Raw genomic sequence first — 19,951 nt, 5'->3', positions numbered from 1 at the left:
AGGGTCAGAGTCATTGGACTCCTGGTCTGTAGAATCAGAATGAAACTCAATTCTTTGTCTTCTTAGCAGGGAAAGGCTGGCTTCTCCTAATTAGGGTAATAAGGTCTTCAGCCATTCTAAGCATTTGTTTTTGTGGCATGGGAGCTTGAGCATGTACTTTGGCCATCGGTTTTCTAGGTGTAGTGTGTACTCTGGGGCCTGAGAAACTCAGTAGTTTTAACTAAAAATGAAGTTGTGCAGGACCCAAGACTTTGTTAATCAGGCCGACTGAGGGCTACCTGCAAGCAGATAACCAAAATGTAATGACTGCAACAGTGAAACACGAAGAACATCATGCCAGTATGTGGACAACTGACTCCATTTTCTCCTTACTTTAATATTTTAACATCGCCTTTCCCTTTCAAAAAAGTCAACTCCTATAAATTTGTTAGTGAATTGTTAAGTAATATTAAGCTTAAAATAAGCGCATAATTATTATACCCTTACTTTAAGTTGGATGTTAATTTGCTTGTCAACAATCTAACATAATACAGCTTTTCAATTTCTTTGCTGTAGTCCAGTATTATTGAAATAGGATGTGCAGTGAAAGAATGCATAGAGCCTTTGTTCATAATATTTGACTACAGTTAATATATTTTTAAGCTATAAAACAAAATATTCACTCTAAAACACAAAAAAACTACCATTTTACCTACTTGCAACAAGTACTCCTATTTCATATGTAAAATAGGACCTTTTTGTTGATTTATTTATTTATTTAACTTAACTGCAACAAGTACTCCAGTTTCTTCAAATCAATCCCTTGGGGCTGGTGATAATCCTAATTATAGTTTTATTTTCTTACCCAGATCTCTAGAAGCTCTTCTACAGGAGGTGGAGGTAAAATCATTGTGTCAGTATTTCATATAAAAAAAAAATGAGCACAGCATCATTCACTGTTTTCCATAGAGAATCATTGCTGGTGCGATTTGAGTTGGTATCTATTTATATATTTACATAAGTTCAAGTTACATAAGTGTGGAGGTCTAAAATGCTTAGAGTTCATTTTTTACCCTTCCACGTTTTTGGCCTTATTTTTCAGCATTTCAGCTCCTTGGCATAGTGTCGGTCAGTGTTTAATAGTAGAACTCTCCCCAGACGTGATGTCACTCTTGTCTGGAGTTGGACAAGATTAATGGTGGGGAAGACACCAAATAAAAACACAAAACCATCAGTGAAAACAGTAACTCCCTACAGGAAATGTCAAAATGGACAGCTTCACACAAGCAGTGCTCAGAGGTGGTTTTGATTGCAAACCAGATTATTTTTCTAAATGTACTTAAATAATTAAGTCCAGAAGAGTTTCACTGGCTATTAAGAGTACTCCAGATGGTGGGCAAAGAGTTTAACACCCTTGGTCTGATTCACTTACTTGATAGTCCAAGAGCTCTATATTTTTAAGACCCAATAAAAAATAAAAGTTCTGCAATCTCTGAATATGTTGGAGACCTGTGAGTAACTTGGTTGTATCAATTTTAAATACAAAGAGTTTTTAAAGTTAAATCAGGTGACTAGTGGCACAACTTGATGATGTGCAAAATGAAAACTATCCTCTTCAATGGAAACTGTTAAAAGTAAAAAAAAAAAAAAAAAAAAAAACACTACACATATCTGTTTGAGAGTTGCAGACAAGTGCCACTGTGCATAAAAATGTCTGCCACATAAAAGCCCTGCAGTAATGATGTGGATATTGTGCATGCAGTGATGAAAAGTTAATTTACTTTCATAAAATTAAGCGGAAGGACATAGACATTTGTCAGCCTATGCGTTTAGAGATATTTCTTGGCTTTATTACATTGGTAACATTCTGAGACCGAATGGTCATACATGCGATATTATGCTCTACATGTTTTGATGTTTATGGGACAGCTTTACACATTCTTCTTTTGAAACGCTTCCTTTTTATATGAGGTAGCCACCTGTTATGTAAATGCATAAATAGTTCATGTAAATTGCGACACATTTCAGGTTGCACTGCTGTCTCATATGGCATTTCTAAGTAACAAACAGGCAACATCCTTTTGTTAAGAATAAAACAGTAGCCATACATAAATCAAGACCACATTATGCTGTATATGTGCTATATTTTAACTCTTTAATCTGTATCAGTAATAAAACGACAGTCACCATCAAAAATTCCTTAAAAAGTTTATTTTAAGTATAGATCACTAAAATGTTTCCTCAGTTTTATAACAGTACTATATTGTATATCCAGATCACATTTGAAATAGAAAAAATTTTAATAATACAGAAAAAAAAACTCCACACACTTAGAAATCCCACAGCTTGTTTAAAAAATGGTACATTTAAGTAATATACAGTTAAAATCAGCGCACATTTTTCAGTTTACAATACCAGCTCAGCAAATATGACATTAACAAATTTCTGTAAATTGGTTACCACAAAATAATTACTGCAACAAATTGTAAGGAAAACTGGAGGTACACAGACCATATAATATAGAAATTTCACCCCCTGCAAAAATGTACTTTTAGTTATTGAAACAGCACATTTTAAATTAAGCAAACTTACTATGTTTCAGCCAAGGAAATTTATTTATTCTCCAGCAGAAGTTGTATAGCTTCATTATTTAAAACAAATACATTGGTTTTATCATTTGATACATAAAATGTGGAAAAACTATTTCTTCACTGAAAATAAGTCTGCATGCATATCTTTTTAAGATAAGTTGCTTCCAGTTATTTTCAGAGAAACTAGAAAACACAATGTTAGCGTATATTTACTACGTGTACATTCAGAAAGTCAACAGCAATCAAAAATGATTGTACTGCATCCAGTAGAAAATCAATATGCTTATATTTTATAAAAGCATGTAAAGTAGCTTACACAGTTGTAAAGTATGCTGATCTTTTTCAGTATTGTTTCTAGAAAATAGTCTGAATATTTTTTCTTAATGTTAGTTAAGCCCTGTTTCTTATTTAACAGTAGTGTTCATGTGAGGAAGAACTGACACTGTCCCTTAAATAGCACCTAGTACTGCAGTGATATCACAGTGGCATGACTGTATCAATGACTGCCATCAGTGGACTGTGTTTTAATGACCATGCAGCCAAACATAAGTACACTGTAGAAACAGATGCAGTGGCAGCAAAATATTTGCAATCAGTGTTTGCAGAAGCGATAGCTTCCAATAATGTTTGATCGACAAAACACTAGAGTGTCTACTCATGTTTCTATACTATATCTCCTATTTTTCATGGTTAGCACCAGAATGCAGATTATTTATTCTTAAATAAACTGCTTTGTTAAATAATGACTACCTGCATATGATACTGTTGTAAAATCCATGCAGACCTGTATTTCTTACCTATATATTAAAGTAAGGTGTGATAACACAATGTCACTGCCAAAAAGTCAAAAACAGAATTTGAAACTATTGCCATTTTCCCACTCTCATTAGTAAATGCCTGCATTATTTTCAGTATCTGTATGACCACAATTTCAACTACAGTAATATCAAGTAAGAATAAAGAGTAACACGATTTTTATCATTTAATGTTCTTTGCAGAAAGATTATCAAAGCACTGTGCATCAAAGGCACTCTGGGATACAGAAAGTACACCTGGATTAGCAATATAATCCATTTAACAGTCTAAAATATTGAAGATACCTGTTCCAGTACCCCAGCTGCTAATCCACGCAGAATGCAGAAAGCATAAGACACAAATATCTGGATTAGCAACCTTTAATCAAGTAATGTTTCTACATATAAATATAGTAAATAGATATATACAAATAGCCTATGCATTTACTGCAATGGCCTCAGTGCACATTTTTTGTAATCGTGGCTGGTTGCATGTAATTTCTGTCTGATGGAATGAGTTTGTACAGTGTGTCATAAAGCACCAGTTTTGCAAGATGAAATTAAAACAATGGTTTCCAAAGCATGTTTGCAGCAAAACTTTTGAAGATGTATGTTTAAATATCAGTGATGGTAAAAAACAAATAACTACATTTCCACAAAGCATGCATTTAAAGTATGTTCTCCCATTTATCATGTTGCATCTCTGCCTTTCTTTCATAGTCCTGTGTGCCTTCCTCAATCACTATTTGCAGTTCTGGTTCTTGCATTCTTTGAAAGTGTTGAGGCTCCCTCAGTTTCTTTTGCAGCCCTTTACTGTAGAGGAACTTACTTCACTGTCTCCAAGGACTAGCATTTATCTGGAAAAATAGATGTTGGTTACAGAACATTAAAATACTTCTCATAAAGGGAACTACTTATTTTACAAGACATTCAATTCAGTTCGCAATGCCAAATGAACACCAACAAAAGAAATACCTGCATGTCTGATAAGGCATTGTTTTGTGTCATATTTGCCAAGGTAAAACAAATGTATCTAAGATAGATATTTACTAGGTATGTGGTCAAAATAACTATTAAGTAGCCTAAGAAAAGCAATCCAAAAGACTTGCAAATCTGTTTGTAATGTAATACATTTACCCGTGAATTAACTGCCCTGTTCAGTGATCACCTTCCTACATTTCCCAAGTGTGAGTCAATGATTACCCATCCAACTATCAAAACTAGATTTAAAGGTAGCTAAGTTGTTACATTGTTTGATATGGAAGGGAAGTTTATTTCACAGATAAAGAATGCAGTGAGTTAGATATCTATCATGCCAGCTGGTCCTATTTGACAACGAGGACCACAACTCTTAGTGTGCATATTAATGGTGCTACCAGTTCCTGGATGTGAAGGAGATCTAATAGGACAGGGTCATTCCTGGAGTAAAAGGCCAAGGATAGTTCATCTCGTAGAAGGCTGTATGATGTGGAGTACAGTAGGCTTTCAATCTGGCTGGCTTACATAAAGTCCCTAATCCAGGGAGCTTCTTGGTTAAAAATCTTTTGATCTTTGAAGGTCAAGGTCAGTGATGAGTTTGGAGAGAATCATGCTGAAGGGGGCTTTGTATTCTAAGATGAGCTTTATGACAGAATGAAAACAGAGGGATTATGACTTCTTTGGATATAGAGGATGTTTACTTGAAAATTAAACAAGCAAGGAATGAATGATTTCATAACTATAGCAGAAAAGATTAAGAAATACAGTGTTGGCCTGCAAACAGAAAAAAATACAAAGACACTGGCGCACAAATGTTATATAATACCTTTATTGGACTGATATAGATGTTAAAATTACTTGAGCTTTTGGGCTAGCAGAAGCCCTTCATCAGAAAGTACAGTTGTGTACACTTACCATACATGTAGATGTTCGAGTGTATTCACTGTTGCAGTCATTACATTTGGGTTATCTGCTTGCAGGTAGCCCTCAGTCGGCCTGATTAACAAAGTCTTGGGTCCTGCATTGGTTGCTGTCCCTTCTTCCATGACGTCAGGTCGTCAGGGGTATAAAACATGCAGCCGATGCCATTATATCAGTTTTTCTTGCCCAAGATGTCAGGTGCCCCACTAATGAGGAGCAATTAAACATAAAAACGCAAATGTATACCTCCAACAAAAAAGAAAATACACCAAAAAGGCTTTTAAGCATAGTAAAGGAAAGTAGAGGTATAGCCAAAAGAAGTTGGGGGCAGGAGGGAGGGTAACCAGGACTGCAACAGTGAATACACTCAAACATCTACATTTATGGTAAGTGTACACAACTGTACTATGTTCTTCGTGTTTCACTGTTGCAGTCATTACATTTGGGTAGATTCCCAAAGCTATGGTTGGGAGGAAGAGCTTAGATAGCATTAGGGCCAGTTATAAGGCCCTGCAAGACTGCAGTGGCAAAGCCAGCTCTGGATTTAGAGAAAATTGGCCTCTGCCCACCAAAGGAACTCTAGGCATAGGCAAGGTATGACAGGAATCATTGTTTCTAGGCTGTGAGAATGTTGACTCCATAGGCTTTTTAGATACCACTGTAGTTTCCTCATATGCAGTCTTGCATATGGAATTAGAAGAATGTAGGAGGCCATGAACCCCAAGGCTTGCAGTATTTGTCTTGAAGATAGGAGGGTTTTTGTGGCCACTTATTTGAAGTAGGTTGTCAAATGAATTAGCTTTTTTGGCGTGAGGTAAGCCATCTGGGAAGTTGTTTTCAAGCTTGCTCCCTGGAATGTAATTTGTTGGCAGGGTACCAGTTGTGATTTCTTTTCCTTTATGGTGTACCCCAGACAAGTTAGAACCCTTTTCACAAATGCCAGATGATTCAAAAGTATGTCCTGGCTTTCTGCTTGAATTAGACAATTGTCTAGGTATGGGTATATTTGAATACTTCTTTGCCTGCAAAATGCAATAACTGGAGCTAGGCACTTTGTGAATACTCTGGGCACAGTAGATAAGCCAAAGGGCAGTGCAGAGAATGGATAGTGCTTGTAGCCTGCTTTGAAGTGTAGGTATCTTCTGCAAGATTCCCTGATTGGGATGTGCAGGTATGCTTCTTTTAAATCTAGTGCTGCCAACTAGGCATCTTTGCCTAGCATAGGAAGTAATTGGTGAAGAGTCAGCATCTTGAATTTTGGAATCTCCAAAAAGGTGTTAGAGTAGACAGGTCCAGGATTGGATGCCATGATTTGTCTTTTCTGGATACCAGGAAACGTCTGGAGTAGAAACCTTGTCCCTTTTCCTCTTCTGGCACCAGTTGAAAAGCCCCCATGCTTAAGAGAGAAAGTACTTGTTTTTGAACCTCTGCCCACTGATTTGGGGGTAGGTCTGGCCACCCACTTGGCATTGGCAACGTGTAGAAGTGAAATCTGTATCCCTGGGACTTTATATTTAAAACCCATTTGTCCTGGGTAATGAGTCCCCAGTTCTTTGCATGAAGAGCAATCTTTCCCCCCAAAGGGGCAGTCAGAAGATAAGTGCTTGGAAATTTTAAAAGTAAGTCATTGAGACAGTTTACCATAGGGGGGTGTCTTGCTATTCCCAGACTTGGAAGTGGAGGCCCCCCACTGCTTAGTTCTGTGAGTTCCCTGGGACTGAAACCTGGGGTTTTTGCTGTGTCTGGATTTGGCTTGAGAAGACCTGGAAGGGGCTGGAAAGGACCAATTATTAGAGGGCCAGTGCCTACTAAATCTAGGAGGCTGAACTTGTAAAAATTCTTTAACAGTTTGCATAGATTTAGCTTTATCTTCCATCTTTTTAAAAACTTCTTCAGCCTTGTTGCCAAACATACATTCCTGATTTAAAAGAGCATCCAACAATTTAGCTTATTTAGCTTTAACATGATCAGGAAAAGATTGCTCCTTAAGCCAAGCATGCCTTTTAAGCACAGACCCAGTAACAGCAGCCCTGCAAGAGGCCTCTAAAGAATCAAAACCACATTGCAAAGTATGTTTTCCAACTTGTTCAGCAGAATGCATTAAATCCTGTAAGTCTTTATTTTCCACACAGTCAGGAATCAACATAATTTTCTGTTTAAGCAGACCAATAACATGTTGCTGATATTTTAACATATGAAATTGGCAGTTTAAAGCTCCAATTGCCAAGGTTGCTGAAGTATAAACCTTTTTACCCCATCTACCCAGCGCCTTGGAGTCTCTATCAGAAGGGGTAGGATTTTTAGCAGTAGAAGCCTTAATATCCTTGGGCCCCTGTGAAATAGTCTCTGGATCTGCAATAGGATTTTTGAAAAGGAACTTGTGGGACTCAGGGACCCTGTAGTATCTGTCAGGTTTACTGGGAGCAGGAGGCAGGGAATCAGGGGCCAAACTGGATTCCGAGAAAGCATCATCAACAATGTCTAGTTCAGGAGGAATAGCTAAAGGCTATGCTGAGGTAGGAGAGGGAAATTCCTAAGCCTCTTTTTTGAATCAGAAAAATTCTGGCTTTCCCAGTGAAAACGCTCCCTTAGAGTATATGTAAGGTTTCCCCAAAAGAAAAATCCTCAAGAGGGGAAGCAGATGGAATGGAGTCCTCTGTATCAGAATCCTCATAAGTAGGTATGGACAAATCCAGGTCATCAGAAGAGTCAGACAAAATAGAATCCTGATCAGAAGACTCATAATCAAGCTCAGCCCTAGGCCTCTTAGGGGGGGGGAGTTAGCTACCCCTGATTAGAGTTATTAGATCTTCAGCCATTTTTATCATTTGTTTTTTAGGCATAGAGGCCTGAGCATGTGGCCTGGGCATCAGTTTCTTAGACATGGATCGAAATTTAGGCCTTAGTAATGAAGGAGGCATTGATTTAATATGCAAATCCGTAGGCCTGAATACACCCTCAGAAGCCGGTGCCTGCACAGCGGCTCCGGACCCATCCAAGGTAGAGAAATCCACAGGTTCCATAGCTGAAGTATCTCGCGGCATACCGGACTCCGAATGGGTCTCAGTAGAGGCCTGCAAATCAGAAGTTGCGGGTATCAGCAGCTGTGGAAGTGCCTCACTGAGTACCAGAAAACTGGTGACTGGCTTAGGAGAAGCGTCATCAGCAGTTTTGGACCTTGGCAGCCTGTCTCTGTATTTATCTTTGCGTTTTTCGGAATCCCGGTAGTCGGATGGCTAACCGATGACATTTCTGGATAATTAAACCGAGAACCGGAATATTTAGAGGTAAAAATATACAGACGATGGATAGTGCGCTGATTAAATAATGCACAAAACTGACAGCAAGGTACGTCGTGGTCAGGGCCTAGGCAAGGAATACAGTACGAATAAAAATCTTTATGAGGTATTTGCTTTCCACAAGTAATGCAATTATTAACTTTTACTGATATCGGTAAGGAGCAAGAAAAAGTTTCCTCAACGGGGTACTTAGCTTTTAGTTGAAGACTTCGGGTCTGAAACTCGAAAATGAAAATTTCAGGAGTCGGCCGACCAGCACTTGCGAACTGCTTCTGCTTCGGGCACCACACAGCAAGAAAGACTGATGTAATAGCATTGGCTGCATGTTTTATACCCCTGATGACCTGACATCAAGGAAGAAGGGACAGCAACCGAAGCAGGACCCAAGACTTTGTTAATCAGGCCGACTGAGGGCAACTGGCAGGCAGATTACCCAAATGTAATGACTGCAACAGTGAAACACAAAGAACATCTTAAGTTACAGAGGGAAAGTGCATCAGTTCTTTTAAATTGTCTAAAATAGATACTTGAAAAATGCTAGTGTAGAAAGAAAGTGAGCACATTGGATGACTAATATAACAACTACTCCTCAGAGGCAAACACAGTGTGTGTGTGTGTGTGTGTGTGTGTGTGTGTGTGTGTGTGTGTGTGTGTGTGTGTGTGTGTGTGTGTGTGTGTATATGTCTGTGAACCAAAAAATCTTGAAAGTCTGAAAACAAACTACATAACTTGAGATGTGGGTTTGCTGTGAATTTAATCCCAGTGTTCTTAACACAAAGCCATAATTAATGACTTAAAAAAAGACACATGGAAATAATTCTAGTCTTTGGAGTCAAATATTTTCCCCAAGCTGGTGCATGCAAGGCCCATAGTATAAAAAGTAGCTGTAAGTGATTATTGTAACTCAGGTGCAGAATAAAACACTAACCTACATTTTCAAGTTAATGAATGTTTTTTTTTTTTCTCTTTTCTTATTTTTTTTAGGTATTAGTGAATGTTAGCTAATATTTTAGCTAAGCAAATTGCAATGAAAATGAGGCAACTAAATCAGCCTGTGATTATTTAATAACCATGTATCTTTATAGTTTTCAATTGACATCACAGCGCAACAATGAATACAGTCATTAAATGTGCAAAACTTTTTTCCCTGATCCTCATTAAATGTTTGATTTTTTTCCCACTGGTAAAACACTGAGGATTACAAATAGTCAGTAATGACAGAGTTTCATGTGTCTTATTCTTCAGAAAATCATACTGACGCAAAACATATTACTCTGTTAACTTTTTAAGTGAATTGGGATAACATTTAAAAATTGTCTCTGATTTTCAGCTTTCGTCCCCTATTATTTTTAGCTTTGTCTAGAATTTTTCAGGAAAGATGTTGAGAGAGATGCTAGTTCACATCCTTGTCAGAAGGTATTACAGGTTTGGTGCATGGGGCCTTAGAAATAAGAGTTAGTCCTTATCCATTTGCTTTTTTAAACTTGTAGGTAAGATATTTCACAAATATTTAATAAATTATAATTTATTAAATTTGTATCAGCCCCACAAACATGCATTTAGGAATTTTATAAGACGCAGTCCTTAGCCTTGCTCTAATGCATATAATTAACTATTTTTATACAACCTCTCTGTATTATGTACAACACAACATAATAGCTTCTATGTGACTTGTTGATTTTTGATAACACAGTAGCTGAACTGGTCTACAGATCCTTTTCAGCCACCGCCTGATCCAAAATAGGCAGATACAAAAACTACAAAATGCAGACTATATAAAAAAGCTGTGAATTCAGCCACTAGTTACACTAAAGACTATTTATTTCATAAAAAAAAGATCAGAAAAGTAAAGGAGTGAGCAGTAAAAGTAACAAGCAAAAGCGGGGTCTGAGCAGTATGACCCGGATAGCAGTAGCATGCATGCACATTTAAGCCTGTACTGAGCTTAATTCACGAAATCCTGCTTACTGTTGTATAAGCCATAAAGCACTTATGTCACAAAACAGTTATAGGAAGTCAACAAAATAACTCTACTCAGAGCAGGTTGAATACACTTACATTTCTGCTGTAATGACATAATAAACTGACACAAAATGATTGTTGAAAATTCTTTAAATGTTGTAGTGTATACAGTGACCGCTCATTTAATCATAAGATTTAAAATGTAATCTCCACAAAGATGACATGACTATAATAAGCACAACACTACTACAAATGGCAAACATTACAACTCAATTTAAACAGCTAAAAGAAAATATATATTTTTTTCTGTTGGTTAGATCCGCTGCAATCCCTTACTTTAAATATACTAACACCAAAATTGCATTAATTCAGGGAGAAAAAAGAAAAATAGATTGTAACAAAAACGAAATTCCTCTTTTTTGACTCTATATCACATTGTATTTTGTATAGACTGAAAGTATTCAGAAATAACTTTAAGCAAAATGATCTTTTCACAAGTTATGCATCTACTCTGTTATGTATTAACTGTCCAATATTTCCAGAGGCTTGACTATGCATAATTACTAACAAGATGTTTTGAAATCAAGTGATATCAACAGCTTATACTCACTGTTATAACATTTGCCAATAAAGACATGATCATATATACGTTCCTGAATGTTTTGAAAGAAGACTGCTAATATGAAACTGGTAAGTCTATTAAGTATGGCCATTTTTCTACAACTTAAAGAAAAAAAAGGGGGAGTCTTGAGATGCATATAAAAATAGTTCTGAATGCAACCTAGGTGACCTGGGTTTGATTAGCAGATGTAATCCTTTAGATGTTGGCTGAGGGAGAGGGACTGAGCAGAAATTTTGCTGGATTGTCTATCCTGGAAGGAGGAGAAGGATTTGTCGGTTTGGACTACAAGTCCTCAATGAAGACCTGGAATGTTAGTGCTGAAGTGTGAGCTGTGGTCTAATGTAACTGCACATTTTGTGATGGTTGGGACAATGGGTAGATCATAACAAAAAGTCATTTACTGTTGTCAGGATGATGCTATTCTAGCTCAGCCTAATTTTCATTTCACCTGCTTTCTAGACACTTGCACAAAGGATTTCCTCACTCAAAGGGATGCAGTCCATAAGGTGTAAGGCTGACAAATGTTAGGAATGTCAGAAAGAAATATTGGAGGGGAGTACCAGAGACTTGGTTGATGTCAGTGGGCTGTGAAAGGGAAAAAAAATAGAACAACCCAGGATCTGATGAACGTAACATTATTCAGTAAAGCACTATTACAGTACACAGAGACATCACATGCAACATAATGATACTTTGAAAAAGATCTGGCTTAGAATTTTTCCCAAATTTCCAGGAAATTCAGGATGCACATACTCACATTAACAGGGGGGACTGAGGATAAATGCCATTACCATTTTATGAGTGGGTACCTATTTTCATAGGCTAAGCCAGGCTCTTTAAGCTGTGTCCAACTGATTTATAATGCACCTGAATCTGAAACATTACTGAGGCCTCCCAACCATGAGCTAATAAAGAGGGTATGCGGCAGGGCTAGCCATCTGGCAATATAAACCTTGGCTCTAAATGATTGTCACTGGTGAAGTGACACCCCAACCCCATGTGTAAAAATGGGGAAAAGGGGTTGTGGATGGATGGATATAAGTATTTTGTAATACTGCACTACATGATTCCTGCAGTTTAACTTGTTCAAAATTATTAAATGTAATGACAGTCAGCGAATGTCGACACAATAAAAAATAAAGTGAAAACTCCGTTCGCTGTACTGGGTGTCAGGATTCACAAGAAGCACCAATGTTACATATAGAACGAACACTTCTTTATTTAACAAACGAACCACTTCAAACCACATTAAGCGCTTTCATCTACTACAAATAGACTTCATCAGAACACATTCATTAATTTCATGCTGGGTTGTATACATAAATCCAACCTATCAAAACATTTAATTAATCTGTCAATTAAATATACTCATTCATTTAAAGTGCTCAGTGCTTAATAAAATCACTCATACATACTACTCGTTCATTCCCACTTCTTATCACAAATAATAATGTGCAATGTGTTAAAAACATGAAATAATAATACATAAACCCTATCATAAACTTTTGTAAAATGTTATAACACTTTATAAAACTTGTAAAACCACCATTCAATCATAACTTCCATTACTTGTGTTGTATACTATTCAGTTTTTACTTCCAATACAGGCGTAATAGAAATATTATCATTTATACCTGGGTATACAGATGCATTTAACAAGATCTGCCACCTAGTTTCTCTTTCCCCTAATTTCTTGCTAATATTGCCGCCCCTAGGATTAGCCATTATTTGCTCTAAAATTGCAAATTTAAATGTGTCACAACTTGGACTTTTGACAAGGTATCTGTATAATGCATTTTTTTTATATCTTTTTTCCTTACACAATAGAAATGATCATATATTCTATTCCTTAAGCACCTGTCAGTTTTGCCCACATAATAACACGGACGTTTTGTACACTTGGCTAAATATATCACGTGTTGGGTACGGCAATTACCATTCTTAAATCTTACCACAGTCTGGTTGTTATCTTCCAATGTAAGAGAAGTATCTTCCATTACAGCACAACATTGGTTGCACTGTCCACACTTACGCGTGCCCCCATCCTTTCCTTTACTATTGCTAGTAAAGGGCTTACTTTCAAATTTGCTCTTCAAATTTTGTCCTGTTTTGTGGATGAACACCGGATGTTCACCTAAGATCTTATATGTATTATTGTCAGTTTTCAATATATTCCAACTTTCTTCTACTATTTTTTGTATTTCTTTAACATAAGAACCATATTGAAATATACAAGCTCTTTGGAATTTATTAACCTTACGTTTGTCTAAAATATTGCTGTTGTCTGGAATTCTGCTGAGCCCAGTACCTAATAAGGGTTTGTACTTTTTGCCCCATTCTTCTTTAACATATTTTTAATGTTGTCAATCAATTCAATGGGATATGCTCTTTTACTGAACATATAACCTATGTTATCAAGTTCCTCTACCATGTCATTATATTCAGAAGTCATTCTAGCTGCTCTAATGTACTGACCTTTAATTATACTATGTTTCTGACTATATGGGTGACAGCTAGAATATTCTAAATATGAATTACTAAAAGTATTTTTCCTAAATATTTTGGACATAAATCGACCATTTACTATGGAAATATAGGTATCTAAATAAGAGATACCTTTCTTATCAAAATTATATGTGAATTTCAAATACTCACTAGAAGAATTAAGATACTCAAAAAACAATTCCAATTCATTAATGGTTCCTTTCCACAGAATAAACATATCGTCCAAAAATCTTACATAACAACTTATGTAATTATACCATCTACTGTTAAATATATGTTCAGTCTCCCAGTCAAGAAGAACTAAATTGGCAAAAATGGGAGCGCAAGCTGCCCCCATTGCCACCCCCATAAATTGTCTATAGTGTTCTCCTTCAAAAAAGATATAATTGTATGTTAAAACTATATCCATAAATTCCAAAATCAACAACACCTTCTCCCATGACAGTCCAGCAAATTTTTGAATACTATTAGTAAACTGCCTCATTCCATCTTCCTTGGGAATACAAGAGAATAAGTCAACTACATCAATTGTAACAGATATTGTATCCTTTTTACACAAGTCAGGGGTAAGTCGACCTAAAAAGTCCCATGAGTCAATAACTATACGTGGTACTTTTTTGTATATAGGTTTCAACCAAGTGTCTATGACTGTACCAAATGGAAAGGATTTGGATTTATTCCCAGATATTATAGGATGAAAAGGAGGGTCAATTATGTCTTTATGCACTTTAGGGATCCCCACTATCATACCTAAAACAGGAAGTCTCACTTTTAAAAAGTTGTACAACTCCGTGTCTATCCTACCATCCAATAAGAATTCTTCCAAATATAAATCTATCTTATGGTGTCCTACATTTACTTCATTTAGGGATGACACCTCATAATTCCCTGAATTAAGTAATATAGTATTTATTTTATTAACATATTCAAACGTATCGTATAACACTACACCACCCCCTTTATCAGGTTTCATAACCCGGATTTGATTTTTTTCCTCTGAATTTCTTTTAAAACTAGGAACTCACTTTTGTTTAAATTGTATCTCATCATTTTATCTTTACACTTGCTCCAATATGCATACATCCCATCCGTTACTACTTTCTCAAAAGTTGCGAAGGTAGCATTCATAGGGGGAGTGTTAAGTGCTTCTCTTTCTGAAAGGTTTTTCTATTACTTCGTCCCTATTTTCCACAAAAATGGATGGCAATATTAAATTTCCGCATATACAGCTTAAATTCCACTACACAGTCAGTTACATTGAAATTAGTATTGGGAACATACTTCATTCCTTTAGAAAACAAGGAGAAATGTTCCTTCTCCAATTCTAACTGTGTATAATTAAATATACTAAAGTCACCTAGACTATAATGTATATCATTGTGTTTAATTATGGTCACCGTCTTGTCCAATTCTTTCTGCCCTTGTGTTGCCAATTCTCCTGACCAGTGGGATTGCTCCAATTTTTGTATGTCGGTGGTCCCTGTTTTTCTACTCCTTGCCACCCTTGTTTTTTTTCCTAAAAAATTCCTATTATTGTTTTTCCAACCTCTTCTCCCCCTGTTGTCATATACCTCATCCACACACTCGTCTGTTTTATTACCAGGATAGACACGGAGTTGTACAACTTTTTAAAAGTGAGATTTCCTGTTTTAGGTACTATAGTGGGGATCCCTAAAGTGCATAAAGACATAATTGACCCTCCCTTTCGTCCTACAATATCTGGGAATAAATCCAAATCCTTTCCATTTGGTACAGTCATAGACACTTGGTTGAAACCTATATACAAAAAAGTACCACATATAGTTATTGACTCATGGGACTTTTTAGGTCGACTTACCCCTGACTTGTGTAAAAAGGATACAATATTTGTTACAACTGATGTAGTTGACTTATTCTCTTGTATTCCCAAGGAAGATGGAATGAGGCGGTTTACTAACAGTATTCAAAAATTTGCTGGACTGTCATGGAAGAAGGTGTTGTTGATTTTGGAATTTATGGATATAGTTTTAACATACAATTATATCTTTTTTGAAGGAGAACACTATAGACAATTTAAGGGGATGGCAATGAGGGCAGATTGCGCTCCCATTTTTTCCAATTTAGTTCTTCTTGACTGGGAGACTGAATATATATTTAACAGTAGATGGTATAATCACATAAGTTGTTATGTAAGATTTTTGGACGATATGTTTATTCTGTGGAAAGGAACCATTAATGAATTGGAATTGTTTTTTTGAGTATCTTAATTCTTCTAGTGAGTATTTGAAATTCACATATAATTTTGATAAGAAAGGTATCTCTTATTTAGATACCTATATTTCCATATAAATGGTCGATTTACGTCCAAAATATTTAGGAAAAATACTTTTAGTAATTCATATTTAGAATATTCTAGCTGTCACCCATATAGTCAGAAACATAGTATAATTAAAGGTCAGTGCATTAGAGCAGCTAGAATGACTTCTGAATATAATGACATGGTAGAGGAACTTGATAACATAGGTTATATGTTCAGTAAAAGAGCATATCCCATTGAATTGATTGACAACATTAAAAATATGTTAAAGAAGAATGGGGCAAAAAGTACAAACCCTTATTAGGTACTGGGCTCAGTAGAATTCCAGACAACAGCAATATTTTAGACAAACGTAAGGTTAATAAATTCCAAAGAGCTTGTATATTTCAATATGGTTCTTATGTTAAAGAAATACAAAAAATAGTAGAAGAAAGTTGGAATATAATGAAAACTGACAATAATACATATAAGATCTTAGGTGAGCATCCGGTGTTCATCCACAAAACAGGACAAAATTTGAAGAGCAAATTTGAAAGTAAGCCCTTTACTAGCAATAGTAAAGGAAAGGATAGGGGCACGCGTAAGTGTGGACAGTGCAACCAGTGTTGTGCTGTAATGGAAGATACTTCTCTTACATTGGAAGATAACAACCAGACTGTGGTAAGATTTAAGAATGGTAATTGCCGTACCCAACACGTGATATATTTAGCCAAGTGTACAAAACGTCCGTGTTATTATGTGGGCAAAACTGACAGGTGCTTAAGGAATAGAATATATGATCATTTCTATTGTGTAAGGAAAAAAGATATAAAAAATGCATTATACAGACACCTTGTCAAAAGTCCAAGTTGTGACACATTTAAATTTGCAATTTTAGAATCCTAGGGGCGGCAATATTAGCAAGAAATTAGGGGAAAGAGAAACTAGGTGGCAGATCTTGTTAAATGCATCTGTATACCCAGGTATAAATTATAGTATTTCTATTAAACCTGTATTGGAAGTAAAAATTTAATAGTATACAACACAAGTAATAGAAGTTATGATTGAATGGTGGTTTTACAAGTTTTATAAAGTGTTATAACATTTTACAAAAGTTTATGATAGGGTCTATGTATTATTATTTCATGTTTTTAACACATTGCACATTATTATTTGTGATAAGAAGTGGGAATGAACGAGTAGTATGTATGAGTGATTTTATTAAGCACTGAGCACTTTAAATGAATGAGTATATTTAATTGACAGATTAATTAAATGTTTTGATAGGTTGGATTTATGTATACAACCCAGCATGAAATTAATGAATGTGTTCTGATGAAGTCTATTTGTAGTAGATGAAAGTGCTTAACGTGGTTTGAAGTAGTTCGTTTGTCAAAAAAAGAAGTGTTCGTTCTATATGTAACATTGGTGTTTCTTGTGAATCCTGACACCCAGTACAGCAAACGGAGTTTTCACTTTATTTTTTATTGTTCAAAATTATTCAAATAGTGAGTAAGCTTCCTAAATCCTAAATATACCATTAACTTTTATCACAATGGATGTTTTTTAATTACAATTCCCTGTTGGAAAAACAACATTCCCCAACAAGGTATTAATGTACAGGGACAGCCGGGAACAAGTCAGTGAGTTCACTGTTGCATACTGAGCCACCATGAAGCACAGAGAGAAAAATAAATAACTGCCATATTGCTTTCGCTCGCTAAATGTGACTATTTAGTGAGTTTCAGTTAGAAAACTATGCAAATAATCTTAAGAAAAAGGAAAAATAAAAAAAAGTAACTGCAACAGCAGTTACAAATGTTCCCCCTTTGTAATACATTCTGCACTTAGAAAGCCATGTTTAGTAAGCATGAGAAAGTAAAACAACACTAATGCAGTTCAGTGCATCAGAAGTGTGTGTGTGTGTGTGTGTGTGTGTGTGTGTGTGTGTGTGTGTGTGTGTGTGTGTGTGTGTGTGTGTGTGTGTGTGTGTGTGTGTACCAGTGTTTCTTAACATAGTTTACTCAAGAATTCTGGCCAAAGCCAAGAAAAATGGGGTGATAAAGAACCAAAATCAAAGACATTTTAATATTACCCTAATTCACTTAAAAAAGTAATAAAGGAAGACAGCAGCAAAGAAAAATATGGTAGCAGTTGTACGAAGTATAGCTCCAGACCACATAAAATAAACCAGGAACTTTAATATTCAGTAAGCGCTTTCACCACTGTCCGTGGCTTCTTCAGACCATATACAAATATAAAAAAACACACAAAGAGGTTTATAAGGCTGTCCCTATACACCTCATTAACCTGAAAGACCACTCCCAGTCAATCAAGCTACTATAGACACATCCTCTTTTAAAAGCATCAGTACATTCATCTACATTGCATAGTATTACTTTTAAAATACAGTTCTTATAACACATTAAAAGTCTATTTCAGCAGTCAAAGCATTCGGAAATACCATATGTTTAATATATTTGAGGATAGAGTTTATCCATCATAAAGCAGTGATACTGTCTGTGTATAATACATTTATTACGCAAATAGTATGATGTGAGTGATTATTTGTATGGTGCGTATTTTTACAACTATGCATAATCTATTTGCTATATTAGAATCACCTTCTGATTCTATATATGATATCTGTAAGCATTCTATCATATAGATGCATTATATAACTATAACTGTACACATAGAGTTATATCTATTTAACATATATACTTATACCAAAGCATCTATCCATCTTTAAAAGGGCTATTGGAAGACCTTACTCATATAGAGGACACTATATTTAAAGCACTATATAGCTGTGTAAAAATGCTTTTGGTAAATAGCAATATAATGCACCGAGTGTCATATAAAGGATATACTGGGGGTCTATATGTAGGACAAGAACATGCAATAAGTCCTGATTTTTATACAAACTGGTGACATATATATTTGCATCAAATTGCCTATATATATCTATATATATATATATATATATATATATATATATATATATATATATATGTATGTGTGTGTGTGTGTGTGTGTGTGTATTGAACTATTATTATCCATAGAATACATATTCTATGGTTTGAATGGGTTGCCCAGAAGTATACAGTTAAAGTTATGTACATTATATTTGTTTGAAGTTGAGTCTTGAAGTATCCATACAATGTGTCGAGTGTTTATATTATATATATTTGACTGACATATGAAAGACAGAGATGCAACAGTATGATTTGATTCTATGGGGAAAAGCATAAACTTTCCTTGTTTAAAACTGCTTCCATATATGAATTTGTGACTTGGTGTATTCTAAATCATTTAGCAATGATATATATTTTATAATACTTGGTTGTCTATTGTAACTAAATGAAGAAAGTGGGAAGAAGTAAACGGAGCATCTGTCGAGTGTGATGACGTCACTGCGCATACACAGAGGCGCTGAAATGACGACAAGCACACTTTTTTCACTTCTAACATTTCTAACTTTTGGAAATGGGATATAACACAACGAGGTTGTAATATAAGTATATCTTAAGTGGAACACACTCGCTGGACAAGTTTAATAGTCGACAATGTGATGGGAAGAATTTGAGTTTTAAAATGGAGTTTGAGCACATGGCATGGATAACTTGCTTGCATTTTAAACTGCAGCTCTATTTACACTGTTAGAAGTAGTAGGAATGTATAGAAGGCTAGACCTAGACTTGTTATTGTAATAATTTTTAAGTAACAGCATATATTTGAAGCAAAGCAGATAACATAGAGCAACATAATTCTAGCAAAGAATATATAATGAAAAGAGACTTTCAGTATCACTGTTGTTTAAATAATGATGCTTAGCATAATATATTGCATTTGACATGCTGCTGACAGAAGCAATGTTCTGAAATGTTTTCAAACATTAAATGCTTGTAGATGCCTATGAATGCTTTGACTGCTGAAACAGACTTTTAATGTGCTATAAGAACTGTGTTTTAAAAGTAATACTATGCAATGTAGATGAATATACTGATGCTTTTAAAACAGGG

General features: G+C 35.6%; 1 long non-coding RNA gene across 1 annotated transcript in view; it reads right to left on the bottom strand.

Annotated features, from left to right (window-relative positions):
* Positions 1-2,173: 2,173 nt before the first annotated feature.
* Positions 2,174-19,951, bottom strand: part of LOC122799291 — a 137,656-nt gene continuing 119,878 nt past the window's right edge. The window contains exon 2 of the long non-coding RNA XR_006364449.1: positions 2,174-4,221. This is a non-coding gene — a long non-coding RNA (uncharacterized LOC122799291). The remainder of the gene's footprint in view (positions 4,222-19,951) is intronic.

This window comes from Protopterus annectens, chromosome 4.part0 (genome assembly GCF_019279795.1).
Source record: "Protopterus annectens isolate FY-2018-M chromosome 4.part0, PAN1.0, whole genome shotgun sequence".
Taxonomy (NCBI): Eukaryota; Metazoa; Chordata; order Ceratodontiformes; family Protopteridae; genus Protopterus; species Protopterus annectens.
The sequence above is the reverse complement of the archived record's forward strand: the minus strand, read 5'-3'. Positions and strand labels throughout refer to the sequence as shown.